At 48.4% G+C, this 16,645-nt stretch overlaps 11 non-coding genes and 1 pseudogene across 11 annotated transcripts; all 12 read right to left on the minus strand.

Annotated features, from left to right (window-relative positions):
* Positions 1 to 685: 685 nt before the first annotated feature.
* On the minus strand, positions 686 to 853 carry LOC142481599 (U1 spliceosomal RNA). Its single transcript, XR_012795871.1, has one exon. It is a non-coding gene; the product is annotated as a U1 spliceosomal RNA (small nuclear RNA).
* A 1,250-nt stretch (positions 854 to 2,103) lies between these two features.
* On the minus strand, positions 2,104 to 2,258 carry LOC142481726 (U1 spliceosomal RNA; annotated as a pseudogene).
* Positions 2,259 to 3,499: 1,241 nt separating this feature from the next.
* Positions 3,500 to 3,667, minus strand: LOC142481601 (U1 spliceosomal RNA). The gene has a single exon (XR_012795873.1). It is a non-coding gene; the product is annotated as a U1 spliceosomal RNA (small nuclear RNA).
* A 1,244-nt stretch (positions 3,668 to 4,911) lies between these two features.
* On the minus strand, positions 4,912 to 5,079 carry LOC142481602 (U1 spliceosomal RNA). Its single transcript, XR_012795874.1, has one exon. It is a non-coding gene; the product is annotated as a U1 spliceosomal RNA (small nuclear RNA).
* A 1,286-nt stretch (positions 5,080 to 6,365) lies between these two features.
* On the minus strand, positions 6,366 to 6,533 carry LOC142481603 (U1 spliceosomal RNA). Its single transcript, XR_012795875.1, has one exon. It is a non-coding gene; the product is annotated as a U1 spliceosomal RNA (small nuclear RNA).
* Positions 6,534 to 7,790: 1,257 nt separating this feature from the next.
* On the minus strand, positions 7,791 to 7,958 carry LOC142481604 (U1 spliceosomal RNA). Its single transcript, XR_012795876.1, has one exon. It is a non-coding gene; the product is annotated as a U1 spliceosomal RNA (small nuclear RNA).
* Positions 7,959 to 9,211: 1,253 nt separating this feature from the next.
* LOC142481605 (U1 spliceosomal RNA) lies at positions 9,212 to 9,379 on the minus strand. The gene has a single exon (XR_012795877.1). It is a non-coding gene; the product is annotated as a U1 spliceosomal RNA (small nuclear RNA).
* Positions 9,380 to 10,629: 1,250 nt separating this feature from the next.
* On the minus strand, positions 10,630 to 10,797 carry LOC142481606 (U1 spliceosomal RNA). The gene has a single exon (XR_012795878.1). It is a non-coding gene; the product is annotated as a U1 spliceosomal RNA (small nuclear RNA).
* Positions 10,798 to 11,996: 1,199 nt separating this feature from the next.
* LOC142481607 (U1 spliceosomal RNA) lies at positions 11,997 to 12,164 on the minus strand. Its single transcript, XR_012795879.1, has one exon. It is a non-coding gene; the product is annotated as a U1 spliceosomal RNA (small nuclear RNA).
* A 1,248-nt stretch (positions 12,165 to 13,412) lies between these two features.
* On the minus strand, positions 13,413 to 13,580 carry LOC142481608 (U1 spliceosomal RNA). Its single transcript, XR_012795880.1, has one exon. It is a non-coding gene; the product is annotated as a U1 spliceosomal RNA (small nuclear RNA).
* Positions 13,581 to 14,830: 1,250 nt separating this feature from the next.
* Positions 14,831 to 14,998, minus strand: LOC142481609 (U1 spliceosomal RNA). The gene has a single exon (XR_012795881.1). It is a non-coding gene; the product is annotated as a U1 spliceosomal RNA (small nuclear RNA).
* Positions 14,999 to 16,247: 1,249 nt separating this feature from the next.
* Positions 16,248 to 16,415, minus strand: LOC142481610 (U1 spliceosomal RNA). Its single transcript, XR_012795882.1, has one exon. It is a non-coding gene; the product is annotated as a U1 spliceosomal RNA (small nuclear RNA).
* Between the last annotated feature and the right edge of the window lie 230 nt (positions 16,416 to 16,645).

Raw genomic sequence — 16,645 nt, forward strand, 5'->3', positions numbered from 1 at the left:
GAGGTGCCCTGTCCTGCTGCCAAACGTGACACTTTGGCCCTTACCAGCATGGCTGCTTACCTGGCATTTGCATAAATATAGAAGCAAGCTAACACTGTCTGCTGCTCCATGGATAGAGATAGATAGATAGATAGATAGATAGATAGATAGATAGATAGATAGAGATTGTTTTTTGCACAGCTCAGCAGATAGTCTGCAATCTGTTGCTTTTAAATGCTGCTCTTTGTTACTTTGGAGCCTAGAAACTCTAGAACGTACTGTACACTCCCTTTGTGATATCATCACAGGGGGTTGTCTGGCTACAGAGACCCAGACATACCATGTAGAACTAGGGTGGGGAGGGGGTGAAATAAAAACCCCATATCATATCCTGCAAGCAAGGACCGTCCATTTTTTCAAATCCAGATTTGATTGTAAATGTGCTGTTTTTTTCATAAATATATATATACAGTACACAGTATTTGTTTCCCTATTTCCCAATCCACCTGTGAACTTATTCCTAAACGTCTGTGCAGGTACATCATTGTCATTTGTCCCTGTTTGAGATGTTGCTAGCTGGCTATTTATTGTACATGGTGCTCCTTTTTGCCAGCAGTTATTGACCATGCCCAAAGCCCAAGCAGTGGGAATAGCAGCAGCTTGTCTGAACAAACACCTGTTTCTGTTTTTTGTAACCATCCAAAAACAGGGGAGAGCGCGCACGCAGTCCCCCACTACCAGAAATTGTGCAGTCGAGTTTCCCGCATGTGGGGAAATCGCAGAGGTCAGCTAGCTCCAAGTGCAATGAGCTAGCCTCGCCCTGGGAGAGCCACCTGCTGGAGCATGGCTTAAAACTCCCCTGCCAGGTAAGTATGAGTTGCAATGGCGCGCTGGGGGCAACTAGCCCTGTCCCAGGACAACTGTCACCCTTGTGGAGAGAGCAGCTTGGTCATTGGTGCAGCAAGCAACACAGTACCTGAGGCCTAGTATCTGAGCCGCTGCAGCCAGCACCTGCAGCAAGGAGCAGCCTAGGCCATTCCATGCAAACATTTGTGCTGCAGCAGCAGCAGCAGCAGCAGCAGCAGCAGCAGCAATGAATATTTGTCAAACAACATAGATCCAAGACACCCCGTCCTCCTCCCCCCCCCAGAAGCGAAGCGAAGCAAAGCAAAGCAAAGCAAAGCAAAGCAAAGCAAAGCCAAACCAAACCCTCCCCCCCATCCAACAAGCACCCAGAGCAGCCAAGCTTCGCCGTAAGGTACTTCTTCTTGGTTTTAAAAGAAAGAAGCAATCACTTTGAACACCGCTCAGCTCTGTCATTTCAGCTGCCGGAGAGACAGGGGGACACCATATTTCTGGGGTGGCTTTCTACATCTCCCCTACCTGCTGGCACTCTCTTTTTCTGACCTCCACTGACACCTGCTGCTGCTGCATAAAAAGGGAGAGGTGCCCTGTCCTGCTGCCAAACGTGACACTTTGGCCCTTACCAGCATGGCTGCTTACCTGGCATTTGCATAAATATAGAAGCAAGCTAACACTGTCTGCTGCTCCATGGATAGAGATAGATAGATAGATAGATAGATAGATAGATAGATAGATAGAGATTGTTTTTTGCACAGCTCAGCAGATAGTCTGCAATCTGTTGCTTTTAAATGCTGCTCTTTGTTACTTTGGAGCCTAGAAACTCTAGAACGTACTGTACACTCCCTTTGTGATATCATCACAGGGGGTTGTCTGGCTACAGAGACCCAGACATACCATGTAGAACTAGGGTGGGGAGGGGGTGAAATAAAAACCCCATATCATATCCTGCAAGCAAGGACCGTCCATTTTTTCAAATCCAGATTTGATTGTAAATGTGCTGTTTTTTTCATAAATATATATATACAGTACACAGTATTTGTTTCCCTATTTCCCAATCCACCTGTGAACTTATTCCTAAACGTCTGTGCAGGTACATCATTGTCATTTGTCCCTGTTTGAGATGTTGCTAGCTGGCTATTTATTGTACATGGTGCTCCTTTTTGCCAGCAGTTATTGACCATGCCCAAAGCCCAAGCAGTGGGAATAGCAGCAGCTTGTCTGAACAAACACCTGTTTCTGTTTTTTGTAACCATCCAAAAACAGGGGAGAGCGCGCACGCAGTCCCCCACTACCAGAAATTGTGCAGTCGAGTTTCCCGCATGTGGGGAAATCGCAGAGGTCAGCTAGCTCCAAGTGCAATCCTGGGAGAGCCACCTGCTGGAGCATGGCTTAAAACTCCCCTGCCAGGTAAGTATGAGTTGCAATGGCGCGCTGGGGGCAACTAGCCCTGTCCCAGGACAACTGTCACCCTTGTGGAGAGAGCAGCTTGGTCATTGGTGCAGCAAGCAACACAGTACCTGAGGCCTAGTATCTGAGCCGCTGCAGCCAGCACCTGCAGCAAGGAGCAGCCTAGGCCATTCCATGCAAACATTTGTGCTGCAGCAGCAGCAGCAGCAGCAGCAGCAATGAATATTTGTCAAACAACATAGATCCAAGACACCCCGTCCTCCTCCCCCCCCCAGAAGCGAAGCGAAGCAAAGCAAAGCAAAGCAAAGCAAAGCAAAGCAAAGCCAAACCAAACCCTCCCCCCCATCCAACAAGCACCCAGAGCAGCCAAGCTTCGCCGTAAGGTACTTCTTCTTGGTTTTAAAAGAAAGAAGCAATCACTTTGAACACCGCTCAGCTCTGTCATTTCAGCTGCCGGAGAGACAGGGGGACACCATATTTCTGGGGTGGCTTTCTACATCTCCCCTACCTGCTGGCACTCTCTTTTTCTGACCTCCACTGACACCTGCTGCTGCTGCATAAAAAGGGAGAGGTGCCCTGTCCTGCTGCCAAACGTGACACTTTGGCCCTTACCAGCATGGCTGCTTACCTGGCATTTGCATAAATATAGAAGCAAGCTAACACTGTCTGCTGCTCCATGGATAGAGATAGATAGATAGATAGATAGATAGATAGATAGATAGATAGAGATTGTTTTTTGCACAGCTCAGCAGATAGTCTGCAATCTGTTGCTTTTAAATGCTGCTCTTTGTTACTTTGGAGCCTAGAAACTCTAGAACGTACTGTACACTCCCTTTGTGATATCATCACAGGGGGTTGTCTGGCTACAGAGACCCAGACATACCATGTAGAACTAGGGTGGGGAGGGGGTGAAATAAAAACCCCATATCATATCCTGCAAGCAAGGACCGTCCATTTTTTCAAATCCAGATTTGATTGTAAATGTGCTGTTTTTTTCATAAATATATATATACAGTACACAGTATTTGTTTCCCTATTTCCCAATCCACCTGTGAACTTATTCCTAAACGTCTGTGCAGGTACATCATTGTCATTTGTCCCTGTTTGAGATGTTGCTAGCTGGCTATTTATTGTACATGGTGCTCCTTTTTGCCAGCAGTTATTGACCATGCCCAAAGCCCAAGCAGTGGGAATAGCAGCAGCTTGTCTGAACAAACACCTGTTTCTGTTTTTTGTAACCATCCAAAAACAGGGGAGAGCGCGCACGCAGTCCCCCACTACCAGAAATTGTGCAGTCGAGTTTCCCGCATGTGGGGAAATCGCAGAGGTCAGCTAGCTCCAAGTGCAATGAGCTAGCCTCGCCCTGGGAGAGCCACCTGCTGGAGCATGGCTTAAAACTCCCCTGCCAGGTAAGTATGAGTTGCAATGGCGCGCTGGGGGCAACTAGCCCTGTCCCAGGACAACTGTCACCCTTGTGGAGAGAGCAGCTTGGTCATTGGTGCAGCAAGCAACACAGTACCTGAGGCCTAGTATCTGAGCCGCTGCAGCCAGCACCTGCAGCAAGGAGCAGCCTAGGCCATTCCATGCAAACATTTGTGCTGCAGCAGCAGCAGCAGCAGCAGCAGCAGCAATGAATATTTGTCAAACAACATAGATCCAAGACACCCCGTCCTCCTCCCCCCCCCAGAAGCGAAGCGAAGCAAAGCAAAGCAAAGCAAAGCAAAGCAAAGCAAAGCCAAACCAAACCCTCCCCCCCATCCAACAAGCACCCAGAGCAGCCAAGCTTCGCCGTAAGGTACTTCTTCTTGGTTTTAAAAGAAAGAAGCAATCACTTTGAACACCGCTCAGCTCTGTCATTTCAGCTGCCGGAGAGACAGGGGGACACCATATTTCTGGGGTGGCTTTCTACATCTCCCCTACCTGCTGGCACTCTCTTTTTCTGACCTCCACTGACACCTGCTGCTGCTGCATAAAAAGGGAGAGGTGCCCTGTCCTGCTGCCAAACGTGACACTTTGGCCCTTACCAGCATGGCTGCTTACCTGGCATTTGCATAAATATAGAAGCAAGCTAACACTGTCTGCTGCTCCATGGATAGAGATAGATAGATAGATAGATAGATAGATAGATAGATAGATAGAGATTGTTTTTTGCACAGCTCAGCAGATAGTCTGCAATCTGTTGCTTTTAAATGCTGCTCTTTGTTACTTTGGAGCCTAGAAACTCTAGAACGTACTGTACACTCCCTTTGTGATATCATCACAGGGGGTTGTCTGGCTACAGAGACCCAGACATACCATGTAGAACTAGGGTGGGGAGGGGGTGAAATAAAAACCCCATATCATATCCTGCAAGCAAGGACCGTCCATTTTTTCAAATCCAGATTTGATTGTAAATGTGCTGTTTTTTTCATAAATATATATATACAGTACACAGTATTTGTTTCCCTATTTCCCAATCCACCTGTGAACTTATTCCTAAACGTCTGTGCAGGTACATCATTGTCATTTGTCCCTGTTTGAGATGTTGCTAGCTGGCTATTTATTGTACATGGTGCTCCTTTTTGCCAGCAGTTATTGACCATGCCCAAAGCCCAAGCAGTGGGAATAGCAGCAGCTTGTCTGAACAAACACCTGTTTCTGTTTTTTGTAACCATCCAAAAACAGGGGAGAGCGCGCACGCAGTCCCCCACTACCAGAAATTGTGCAGTCGAGTTTCCCGCATGTGGGGAAATCGCAGAGGTCAGCTAGCTCCAAGTGCAATGAGCTAGCCTCGCCCTGGGAGAGCCACCTGCTGGAGCATGGCTTAAAACTCCCCTGCCAGGTAAGTATGAGTTGCAATGGCGCGCTGGGGGCAACTAGCCCTGTCCCAGGACAACTGTCACCCTTGTGGAGAGAGCAGCTTGGTCATTGGTGCAGCAAGCAACACAGTACCTGAGGCCTAGTATCTGAGCCGCTGCAGCCAGCACCTGCAGCAAGGAGCAGCCTAGGCCATTCCATGCAAACATTTGTGCTGCAGCAGCTGCAAACATTTGTGCTGCAGCAGCAGCAGCAGCAGCAGCAGCAGCAGCAGCAGCAATGAATATTTGTCAAACAACATAGATCCAAGACACCCCGTCCTCCTCCCCCCCCCAGAAGCGAAGCGAAGCAAAGCAAAGCAAAGCAAAGCAAAGCAAAGCAAAGCAAAGCCAAACCAAACCCTCCCCCCCATCCAACAAGCACCCAGAGCAGCCAAGCTTCGCCGTAAGGTACTTCTTCTTGGTTTTAAAAGAAAGAAGCAATCACTTTGAACACCGCTCAGCTCTGTCATTTCAGCTGCCGGAGAGACAGGGGGACACCATATTTCTGGGGTGGCTTTCTACATCTCCCCTACCTGCTGGCACTCTCTTTTTCTGACCTCCACTGACACCTGCTGCTGCTGCATAAAAAGGGAGAGGTGCCCTGTCCTGCTGCCAAACGTGACACTTTGGCCCTTACCAGCATGGCTGCTTACCTGGCATTTGCATAAATATAGAAGCAAGCTAACACTGTCTGCTGCTCCATGGATAGAGATAGATAGATAGATAGATAGATAGATAGATAGATAGATAGATAGAGATTGTTTTTTGCACAGCTCAGCAGATAGTCTGCAATCTGTTGCTTTTAAATGCTGCTCTTTGTTACTTTGGAGCCTAGAAACTCTAGAACGTACTGTACACTCCCTTTGTGATATCATCACAGGGGGTTGTCTGGCTACAGAGACCCAGACATACCATGTAGAACTAGGGTGGGGAGGGGGTGAAATAAAAACCCCATATCATATCCTGCAAGCAAGGACCGTCCATTTTTTCAAATCCAGATTTGATTGTAAATGTGCTGTTTTTTTCATAAATATATATATACAGTACACAGTATTTGTTTCCCTATTTCCCAATCCACCTGTGAACTTATTCCTAAACGTCTGTGCAGGTACATCATTGTCATTTGTCCCTGTTTGAGATGTTGCTAGCTGGCTATTTATTGTACATGGTGCTCCTTTTTGCCAGCAGTTATTGACCATGCCCAAAGCCCAAGCAGTGGGAATAGCAGCAGCTTGTCTGAACAAACACCTGTTTCTGTTTTTTGTAACCATCCAAAAACAGGGGAGAGCGCGCACGCAGTCCCCCACTACCAGAAATTGTGCAGTCGAGTTTCCCGCATGTGGGGAAATCGCAGAGGTCAGCTAGCTCCAAGTGCAATGAGCTAGCCTCGCCCTGGGAGAGCCACCTGCTGGAGCATGGCTTAAAACTCCCCTGCCAGGTAAGTATGAGTTGCAATGGCGCGCTGGGGGCAACTAGCCCTGTCCCAGGACAACTGTCACCCTTGTGGAGAGAGCAGCTTGGTCATTGGTGCAGCAAGCAACACAGTACCTGAGGCCTAGTATCTGAGCCGCTGCAGCCAGCACCTGCAGCAAGGAGCAGCCTAGGCCATTCCATGCAAACATTTGTGCTGCAGCAGCAGCAGCAGCAGCAGCAGCAGCAGCAGCAGCAATGAATATTTGTCAAACAACATAGATCCAAGACACCCCGTCCTCCTCCCCCCCCCAGAAGCGAAGCGAAGCAAAGCAAAGCAAAGCAAAGCAAAGCAAAGCAAAGCAAAGCCAAACCAAACCCTCCCCCCCATCCAACAAGCACCCAGAGCAGCCAAGCTTCGCCGTAAGGTACTTCTTCTTGGTTTTAAAAGAAAGAAGCAATCACTTTGAACACCGCTCAGCTCTGTCATTTCAGCTGCCGGAGAGACAGGGGGACACCATATTTCTGGGGTGGCTTTCTACATCTCCCCTACCTGCTGGCACTCTCTTTTTCTGACCTCCACTGACACCTGCTGCTGCTGCATAAAAAGGGAGAGGTGCCCTGTCCTGCTGCCAAACGTGACACTTTGGCCCTTACCAGCATGGCTGCTTACCTGGCATTTGCATAAATATAGAAGCAAGCTAACACTGTCTGCTGCTCCATGGATACGATAGATAGATAGATAGATAGATAGATAGATAGATAGATAGAGATTGTTTTTTGCACAGCTCAGCAGATAGTCTGCAATCTGTTGCTTTTAAATGCTGCTCTTTGTTACTTTGGAGCCTAGAAACTCTAGAACGTACTGTACACTCCCTTTGTGATATCATCACAGGGGGTTGTCTGGCTACAGAGACCCAGACATACCATGTAGAACTAGGGTGGGGAGGGGGTGAAATAAAAACCCCATATCATATCCTGCAAGCAAGGACCGTCCATTTTTTCAAATCCAGATTTGATTGTAAATGTGCTGTTTTTTTCATAAATATATATATACAGTACACAGTATTTGTTTCCCTATTTCCCAATCCACCTGTGAACTTATTCCTAAACGTCTGTGCAGGTACATCATTGTCATTTGTCCCTGTTTGAGATGTTGCTAGCTGGCTATTTATTGTACATGGTGCTCCTTTTTGCCAGCAGTTATTGACCATGCCCAAAGCCCAAGCAGTGGGAATAGCAGCAGCTTGTCTGAACAAACACCTGTTTCTGTTTTTTGTAACCATCCAAAAACAGGGGAGAGCGCGCACGCAGTCCCCCACTACCAGAAATTGTGCAGTCGAGTTTCCCGCATGTGGGGAAATCGCAGAGGTCAGCTAGCTCCAAGTGCAATGAGCTAGCCTCGCCCTGGGAGAGCCACCTGCTGGAGCATGGCTTAAAACTCCCCTGCCAGGTAAGTATGAGTTGCAATGGCGCGCTGGGGGCAACTAGCCCTGTCCCAGGACAACTGTCACCCTTGTGGAGAGAGCAGCTTGGTCATTGGTGCAGCAAGCAACACAGTACCTGAGGCCTAGTATCTGAGCCGCTGCAGCCAGCACCTGCAGCAAGGAGCAGCCTAGGCCATTCCATGCAAACATTTGTGCTGCAGCAGCAGCAGCAGCAGCAGCAGCAGCAGCAGCAGCAATGAATATTTGTCAAACAACATAGATCCAAGACACCCCGTCCTCCTCCCCCCCCCAGAAGCGAAGCGAAGCAAAGCAAAGCAAAGCAAAGCAAAGCAAAGCAAAGCCAAACCAAACCCTCCCCCCCATCCAACAAGCACCCAGAGCAGCCAAGCTTCGCCGTAAGGTACTTCTTCTTGGTTTTAAAAGAAAGAAGCAATCACTTTGAACACCGCTCAGCTCTGTCATTTCAGCTGCCGGAGAGACAGGGGGACACCATATTTCTGGGGTGGCTTTCTACATCTCCCCTACCTGCTGGCACTCTCTTTTTCTGACCTCCACTGACACCTGCTGCTGCTGCATAAAAAGGGAGAGGTGCCCTGTCCTGCTGCCAAACGTGACACTTTGGCCCTTACCAGCATGGCTGCTTACCTGGCATTTGCATAAATATAGAAGCAAGCTAACACTGTCTGCTGCTCCATGGATAGAGATAGATAGATAGATAGATAGATAGATAGATAGATAGATAGAGATTGTTTTTTGCACAGCTCAGCAGATAGTCTGCAATCTGTTGCTTTTAAATGCTGCTCTTTGTTACTTTGGAGCCTAGAAACTCTAGAACGTACTGTACACTCCCTTTGTGATATCATCACAGGGGGTTGTCTGGCTACAGAGACCCAGACATACCATGTAGAACTAGGGTGGGGAGGGGGTGAAATAAAAACCCCATATCATATCCTGCAAGCAAGGACCGTCCATTTTTTCAAATCCAGATTTGATTGTAAATGTGCTGTTTTTTTCATAAATATATATATACAGTACACAGTATTTGTTTCCCTATTTCCCAATCCACCTGTGAACTTATTCCTAAACGTCTGTGCAGGTACATCATTGTCATTTGTCCCTGTTTGAGATGTTGCTAGCTGGCTATTTATTGTACATGGTGCTCCTTTTTGCCAGCAGTTATTGACCATGCCCAAAGCCCAAGCAGTGGGAATAGCAGCAGCTTGTCTGAACAAACACCTGTTTCTGTTTTTTGTAACCATCCAAAAACAGGGGAGAGCGCGCACGCAGTCCCCCACTACCAGAAATTGTGCAGTCGAGTTTCCCGCATGTGGGGAAATCGCAGAGGTCAGCTAGCTCCAAGTGCAATGAGCTAGCCTCGCCCTGGGAGAGCCACCTGCTGGAGCATGGCTTAAAACTCCCCTGCCAGGTAAGTATGAGTTGCAATGGCGCGCTGGGGGCAACTAGCCCTGTCCCAGGACAACTGTCACCCTTGTGGAGAGAGCAGCTTGGTCATTGGTGCAGCAAGCAACACAGTACCTGAGGCCTAGTATCTGAGCCGCTGCAGCCAGCACCTGCAGCAAGGAGCAGCCTAGGCCATTCCATGCAAACATTTGTGCTGCAGCAGCAGCAGCAGCAGCAGCAGCAGCAGCAGCAATGAATATTTGTCAAACAACATAGATCCAAGACACCCCGTCCTCCTCCCCCCCCCAGAAGCGAAGCGAAGCAAAGCAAAGCAAAGCAAAGCAAAGCAAAGCAAAGCCAAACCAAACCCTCCCCCCCATCCAACAAGCACCCAGAGCAGCCAAGCTTCGCCGTAAGGTACTTCTTCTTGGTTTTAAAAGAAAGAAGCAATCACTTTGAACACCGCTCAGCTCTGTCATTTCAGCTGCCGGAGAGACAGGGGGACACCATATTTCTGGGGTGGCTTTCTACATCTCCCCTACCTGCTGGCACTCTCTTTTTCTGACCTCCACTGACACCTGCTGCTGCTGCATAAAAAGGGAGAGGTGCCCTGTCCTGCTGCCAAACGTGACACTTTGGCCCTTACCAGCATGGCTGCTTACCTGGCATTTGCATAAATATAGAAGCAAGCTAACACTGTCTGCTGCTCCATGGATAGAGATAGATAGATAGATAGATAGATAGATAGATAGATAGATAGAGATTGTTTTTTGCACAGCTCAGCAGATAGTCTGCAATCTGTTGCTTTTAAATGCTGCTCTTTGTTACTTTGGAGCCTAGAAACTCTAGAACGTACTGTACACTCCCTTTGTGATATCATCACAGGGGGTTGTCTGGCTACAGAGACCCAGACATACCATGTAGAACTAGGGTGGGGAGGGGGTGAAATAAAAACCCCATATCATATCCTGCAAGCAAGGACCGTCCATTTTTTCAAATCCAGATTTGATTGTAAATGTGCTGTTTTTTTCATAAATATATATATACAGTACACAGTATTTGTTTCCCTATTTCCCAATCCACCTGTGAACTTATTCCTAAACGTCTGTGCAGGTACATCATTGTCATTTGTCCCTGTTTGAGATGTTGCTAGCTGGCTATTTATTGTACATGGTGCTCCTTTTTGCCAGCAGTTATTGACCATGCCCAAAGCCCAAGCAGTGGGAATAGCAGCAGCTTGTCTGAACAAACACCTGTTTCTGTTTTTTGTAACCATCCAAAAACAGGGGAGAGCGCGCACGCAGTCCCCCACTACCAGAAATTGTGCAGTCGAGTTTCCCGCATGTGGGGAAATCGCAGAGGTCAGCTAGCTCCAAGTGCAATGAGCTAGCCTCGCCCTGGGAGAGCCACCTGCTGGAGCATGGCTTAAAACTCCCCTGCCAGGTAAGTATGAGTTGCAATGGCGCGCTGGGGGCAACTAGCCCTGTCCCAGGACAACTGTCACCCTTGTGGAGAGAGCAGCTTGGTCATTGGTGCAGCAAGCAACACAGTACCTGAGGCCTAGTATCTGAGCCGCTGCAGCCAGCACCTGCAGCAAGGAGCAGCCTAGGCCATTCCATGCAAACATTTGTGCTGCAGCAGCAGCAGCAGCAGCAGCAGCAGCAGCAGCAGCAATGAATATTTGTCAAACAACATAGATCCAAGACACCCCGTCCTCCTCCCCCCCCCAGAAGCGAAGCGAAGCAAAGCAAAGCAAAGCAAAGCAAAGCAAAGCAAAGCAAAGCCAAACCAAACCCTCCCCCCCATCCAACAAGCACCCAGAGCAGCCAAGCTTCGCCGTAAGGTACTTCGCTGCCGGAGAGACAGGGGGACACCATATTTCTGGGGTGGCTTTCTACATCTCCCCTACCTGCTGGCACTCTCTTTTTCTGACCTCCACTGACACCTGCTGCTGCTGCATAAAAAGGGAGAGGTGCCCTGTCCTGCTGCCAAACGTGACACTTTGGCCCTTACCAGCATGGCTGCTTACCTGGCATTTGCATAAATATAGAAGCAAGCTAACACTGTCTGCTGCTCCATGGATAGAGATAGATAGATAGATAGATAGATAGATAGATAGATAGATAGAGATTGTTTTTTGCACAGCTCAGCAGATAGTCTGCAATCTGTTGCTTTTAAATGCTGCTCTTTGTTACTTTGGAGCCTAGAAACTCTAGAACGTACTGTACACTCCCTTTGTGATATCATCACAGGGGGTTGTCTGGCTACAGAGACCCAGACATACCATGTAGAACTAGGGTGGGGAGGGGGTGAAATAAAAACCCCATATCATATCCTGCAAGCAAGGACCGTCCATTTTTTCAAATCCAGATTTGATTGTAAATGTGCTGTTTTTTTCATAAATATATATATACAGTACACAGTATTTGTTTCCCTATTTCCCAATCCACCTGTGAACTTATTCCTAAACGTCTGTGCAGGTACATCATTGTCATTTGTCCCTGTTTGAGATGTTGCTAGCTGGCTATTTATTGTACATGGTGCTCCTTTTTGCCAGCAGTTATTGACCATGCCCAAAGCCCAAGCAGTGGGAATAGCAGCAGCTTGTCTGAACAAACACCTGTTTCTGTTTTTTGTAACCATCCAAAAACAGGGGAGAGCGCGCACGCAGTCCCCCACTACCAGAAATTGTGCAGTCGAGTTTCCCGCATGTGGGGAAATCGCAGAGGTCAGCTAGCTCCAAGTGCAATGAGCTAGCCTCGCCCTGGGAGAGCCACCTGCTGGAGCATGGCTTAAAACTCCCCTGCCAGGTAAGTATGAGTTGCAATGGCGCGCTGGGGGCAACTAGCCCTGTCCCAGGACAACTGTCACCCTTGTGGAGAGAGCAGCTTGGTCATTGGTGCAGCAAGCAACACAGTACCTGAGGCCTAGTATCTGAGCCGCTGCAGCCAGCACCTGCAGCAAGGAGCAGCCTAGGCCATTCCATGCAAACATTTGTGCTGCAGCAGCAGCAGCAGCAGCAGCAGCAGCAGCAGCAATGAATATTTGTCAAACAACATAGATCCAAGACACCCCGTCCTCCTCCCCCCCCCAGAAGCGAAGCGAAGCAAAGCAAAGCAAAGCAAAGCAAAGCAAAGCAAAGCCAAACCAAACCCTCCCCCCCATCCAACAAGCACCCAGAGCAGCCAAGCTTCGCCGTAAGGTACTTCTTCTTGGTTTTAAAAGAAAGAAGCAATCACTTTGAACACCGCTCAGCTCTGTCATTTCAGCTGCCGGAGAGACAGGGGGACACCATATTTCTGGGGTGGCTTTCTACATCTCCCCTACCTGCTGGCACTCTCTTTTTCTGACCTCCACTGACACCTGCTGCTGCTGCATAAAAAGGGAGAGGTGCCCTGTCCTGCTGCCAAACGTGACACTTTGGCCCTTACCAGCATGGCTGCTTACCTGGCATTTGCATAAATATAGAAGCAAGCTAACACTGTCTGCTGCTCCATGGATAGATAGATAGATAGATAGATAGATAGATAGATAGATAGATAGAGATTGTTTTTTGCACAGCTCAGCAGATAGTCTGCAATCTGTTGCTTTTAAATGCTGCTCTTTGTTACTTTGGAGCCTAGAAACTCTAGAACGTACTGTACACTCCCTTTGTGATATCATCACAGGGGGTTGTCTGGCTACAGAGACCCAGACATACCATGTAGAACTAGGGTGGGGAGGGGGTGAAATAAAAACCCCATATCATATCCTGCAAGCAAGGACCGTCCATTTTTTCAAATCCAGATTTGATTGTAAATGTGCTGTTTTTTTCATAAATATATATATACAGTACACAGTATTTGTTTCCCTATTTCCCAATCCACCTGTGAACTTATTCCTAAACGTCTGTGCAGGTACATCATTGTCATTTGTCCCTGTTTGAGATGTTGCTAGCTGGCTATTTATTGTACATGGTGCTCCTTTTTGCCAGCAGTTATTGACCATGCCCAAAGCCCAAGCAGTGGGAATAGCAGCAGCTTGTCTGAACAAACACCTGTTTCTGTTTTTTGTAACCATCCAAAAACAGGGGAGAGCGCGCACGCAGTCCCCCACTACCAGAAATTGTGCAGTCGAGTTTCCCGCATGTGGGGAAATCGCAGAGGTCAGCTAGCTCCAAGTGCAATGAGCTAGCCTCGCCCTGGGAGAGCCACCTGCTGGAGCATGGCTTAAAACTCCCCTGCCAGGTAAGTATGAGTTGCAATGGCGCGCTGGGGGCAACTAGCCCTGTCCCAGGACAACTGTCACCCTTGTGGAGAGAGCAGCTTGGTCATTGGTGCAGCAAGCAACACAGTACCTGAGGCCTAGTATCTGAGCCGCTGCAGCCAGCACCTGCAGCAAGGAGCAGCCTAGGCCATTCCATGCAAACATTTGTGCTGCAGCAGCAGCAGCAGCAGCAGCAGCAGCAGCAGCAATGAATATTTGTCAAACAACATAGATCCAAGACACCCCGTCCTCCTCCCCCCCCCAGAAGCGAAGCGAAGCAAAGCAAAGCAAAGCAAAGCAAAGCAAAGCAAAGCCAAACCAAACCCTCCCCCCCATCCAACAAGCACCCAGAGCAGCCAAGCTTCGCCGTAAGGTACTTCTTCTTGGTTTTAAAAGAAAGAAGCAATCACTTTGAACACCGCTCAGCTCTGTCATTTCAGCTGCCGGAGAGACAGGGGGACACCATATTTCTGGGGTGGCTTTCTACATCTCCCCTACCTGCTGGCACTCTCTTTTTCTGACCTCCACTGACACCTGCTGCTGCTGCATAAAAAGGGAGAGGTGCCCTGTCCTGCTGCCAAACGTGACACTTTGGCCCTTACCAGCATGGCTGCTTACCTGGCATTTGCATAAATATAGAAGCAAGCTAACACTGTCTGCTGCTCCATGGATAGAGATAGATAGATAGATAGATAGATAGATAGATAGATAGATAGAGATTGTTTTTTGCACAGCTCAGCAGATAGTCTGCAATCTGTTGCTTTTAAATGCTGCTCTTTGTTACTTTGGAGCCTAGAAACTCTAGAACGTACTGTACACTCCCTTTGTGATATCATCACAGGGGGTTGTCTGGCTACAGAGACCCAGACATACCATGTAGAACTAGGGTGGGGAGGGGGTGAAATAAAAACCCCATATCATATCCTGCAAGCAAGGACCGTCCATTTTTTCAAATCCAGATTTGATTGTAAATGTGCTGTTTTTTTCATAAATATATATATACAGTACACAGTATTTGTTTCCCTATTTCCCAATCCACCTGTGAACTTATTCCTAAACGTCTGTGCAGGTACATCATTGTCATTTGTCCCTGTTTGAGATGTTGCTAGCTGGCTATTTATTGTACATGGTGCTCCTTTTTGCCAGCAGTTATTGACCATGCCCAAAGCCCAAGCAGTGGGAATAGCAGCAGCTTGTCTGAACAAACACCTGTTTCTGTTTTTTGTAACCATCCAAAAACAGGGGAGAGCGCGCACGCAGTCCCCCACTACCAGAAATTGTGCAGTCGAGTTTCCCGCATGTGGGGAAATCGCAGAGGTCAGCTAGCTCCAAGTGCAATGAGCTAGCCTCGCCCTGGGAGAGCCACCTGCTGGAGCATGGCTTAAAACTCCCCTGCCAGGTAAGTATGAGTTGCAATGGCGCGCTGGGGGCAACTAGCCCTGTCCCAGGACAACTGTCACCCTTGTGGAGAGAGCAGCTTGGTCATTGGTGCAGCAAGCAACACAGTACCTGAGGCCTAGTATCTGAGCCGCTGCAGCCAGCACCTGCAGCAAGGAGCAGCCTAGGCCATTCCATGCAAACATTTGTGCTGCAGCAGCAGCAGCAGCAGCAGCAGCAGCAGCAATGAATATTTGTCAAACAACATAGATCCAAGACACCCCGTCCTCCTCCCCCCCCCAGAAGCGAAGCAAGAAGCAAAGCAAAGCAAAGCAAAGCAAAGCAAAGCAAAGCCAAACCAAACCCTCCCCCCCATCCAACAAGCACCCAGAGCAGCCAAGCTTCGCCGTAAGGTACTTCTTCTTGGTTTTAAAAGAAAGAAGCAATCACTTTGAACACCGCTCAGCTCTGTCATTTCAGCTGCCGGAGAGACAGGGGGACACCATATTTCTGGGGTGGCTTTCTACATCTCCCCTACCTGCTGGCACTCTCTTTTTCTGACCTCCACTGACACCTGCTGCTGCTGCATAAAAAGGGAGAGGTGCCCTGTCCTGCTGCCAAACGTGACACTTTGGCCCTTACCAGCATGGCTGCTTACCTGGCATTTGCATAAATATAGAAGCAAGCTAACACTGTCTGCTGCTCCATGGATAGAGATAGATAGATAGATAGATAGATAGATAGATAGATAGATAGAGATTGTTTTTTGCACAGCTCAGCAGATAGTCTGCAATCTGTTGCTTTTAAATGCTGCTCTTTGTTACTTTGGAGCCTAGAAACTCTAGAACGTACTGTACACTCCCTTTGTGATATCATCACAGGGGGTTGTCTGGCTACAGAGACCCAGACATACCATGTAGAACTAGGGTGGGGAGGGGGTGAAATAAAAACCCCATATCATATCCTGCAAGCAAGGACCGTCCATTTTTTCAAATCCAGATTTGATTGTAAATGTGCTGTTTTTTTCATAAATATATATATACAGTACACAGTATTTGTTTCCCTATTTCCCAATCCACCTGTGAACTTATTCCTAAACGTCTGTGCAGGTACATCATTGTCATTTGTCCCTGTTTGAGATGTTGCTAGCTGGCTATTTATTGTACATGGTGCTCCTTTTTGCCAGCAGTTATTGACCATGCCCAAAGCCCAAGCAGTGGGAATAGCAGCAGCTTGTCTGAACAAACACCTGTTTCTGTTTTTTGTAACCATCCAAAAACAGGGGAGAGCGCGCACGCAGTCCCCCACTACCAGAAATTGTGCAGTCGAGTTTCCCGCATGTGGGGAAATCGCAGAGGTCAGCTAGCTCCAAGTGCAATGAGCTAGCCTCGCCCTGGGAGAGCCACCTGCTGGAGCATGGCTTAAAACTCCCCTGCCAGGTAAGTATGAGTTGCAATGGCGCGCTGGGGGCAACTAGCCCTGTCCCAGGACAACTGTCACCCTTGTGGAGAGAGCAGCTTGGTCATTGGTGCAGCAAGCAACACAGTACCTGAGGCCTAGTATCTGAGCCGCTGCAGCCAGCACCTGCAGCAAGGAGCAGCCTAGGCCATTCCATGCAAACATTTGTGCTGCAGCAGCAGCAGCAGCAGCAGCAGCAGCAGCAGCAGCAATGAATAT

Source organism: Ascaphus truei, unplaced genomic scaffold (genome assembly GCF_040206685.1).
Source record: "Ascaphus truei isolate aAscTru1 unplaced genomic scaffold, aAscTru1.hap1 HAP1_SCAFFOLD_281, whole genome shotgun sequence".
NCBI lineage: Eukaryota > Metazoa > Chordata > Amphibia > Anura > Ascaphidae > Ascaphus > Ascaphus truei.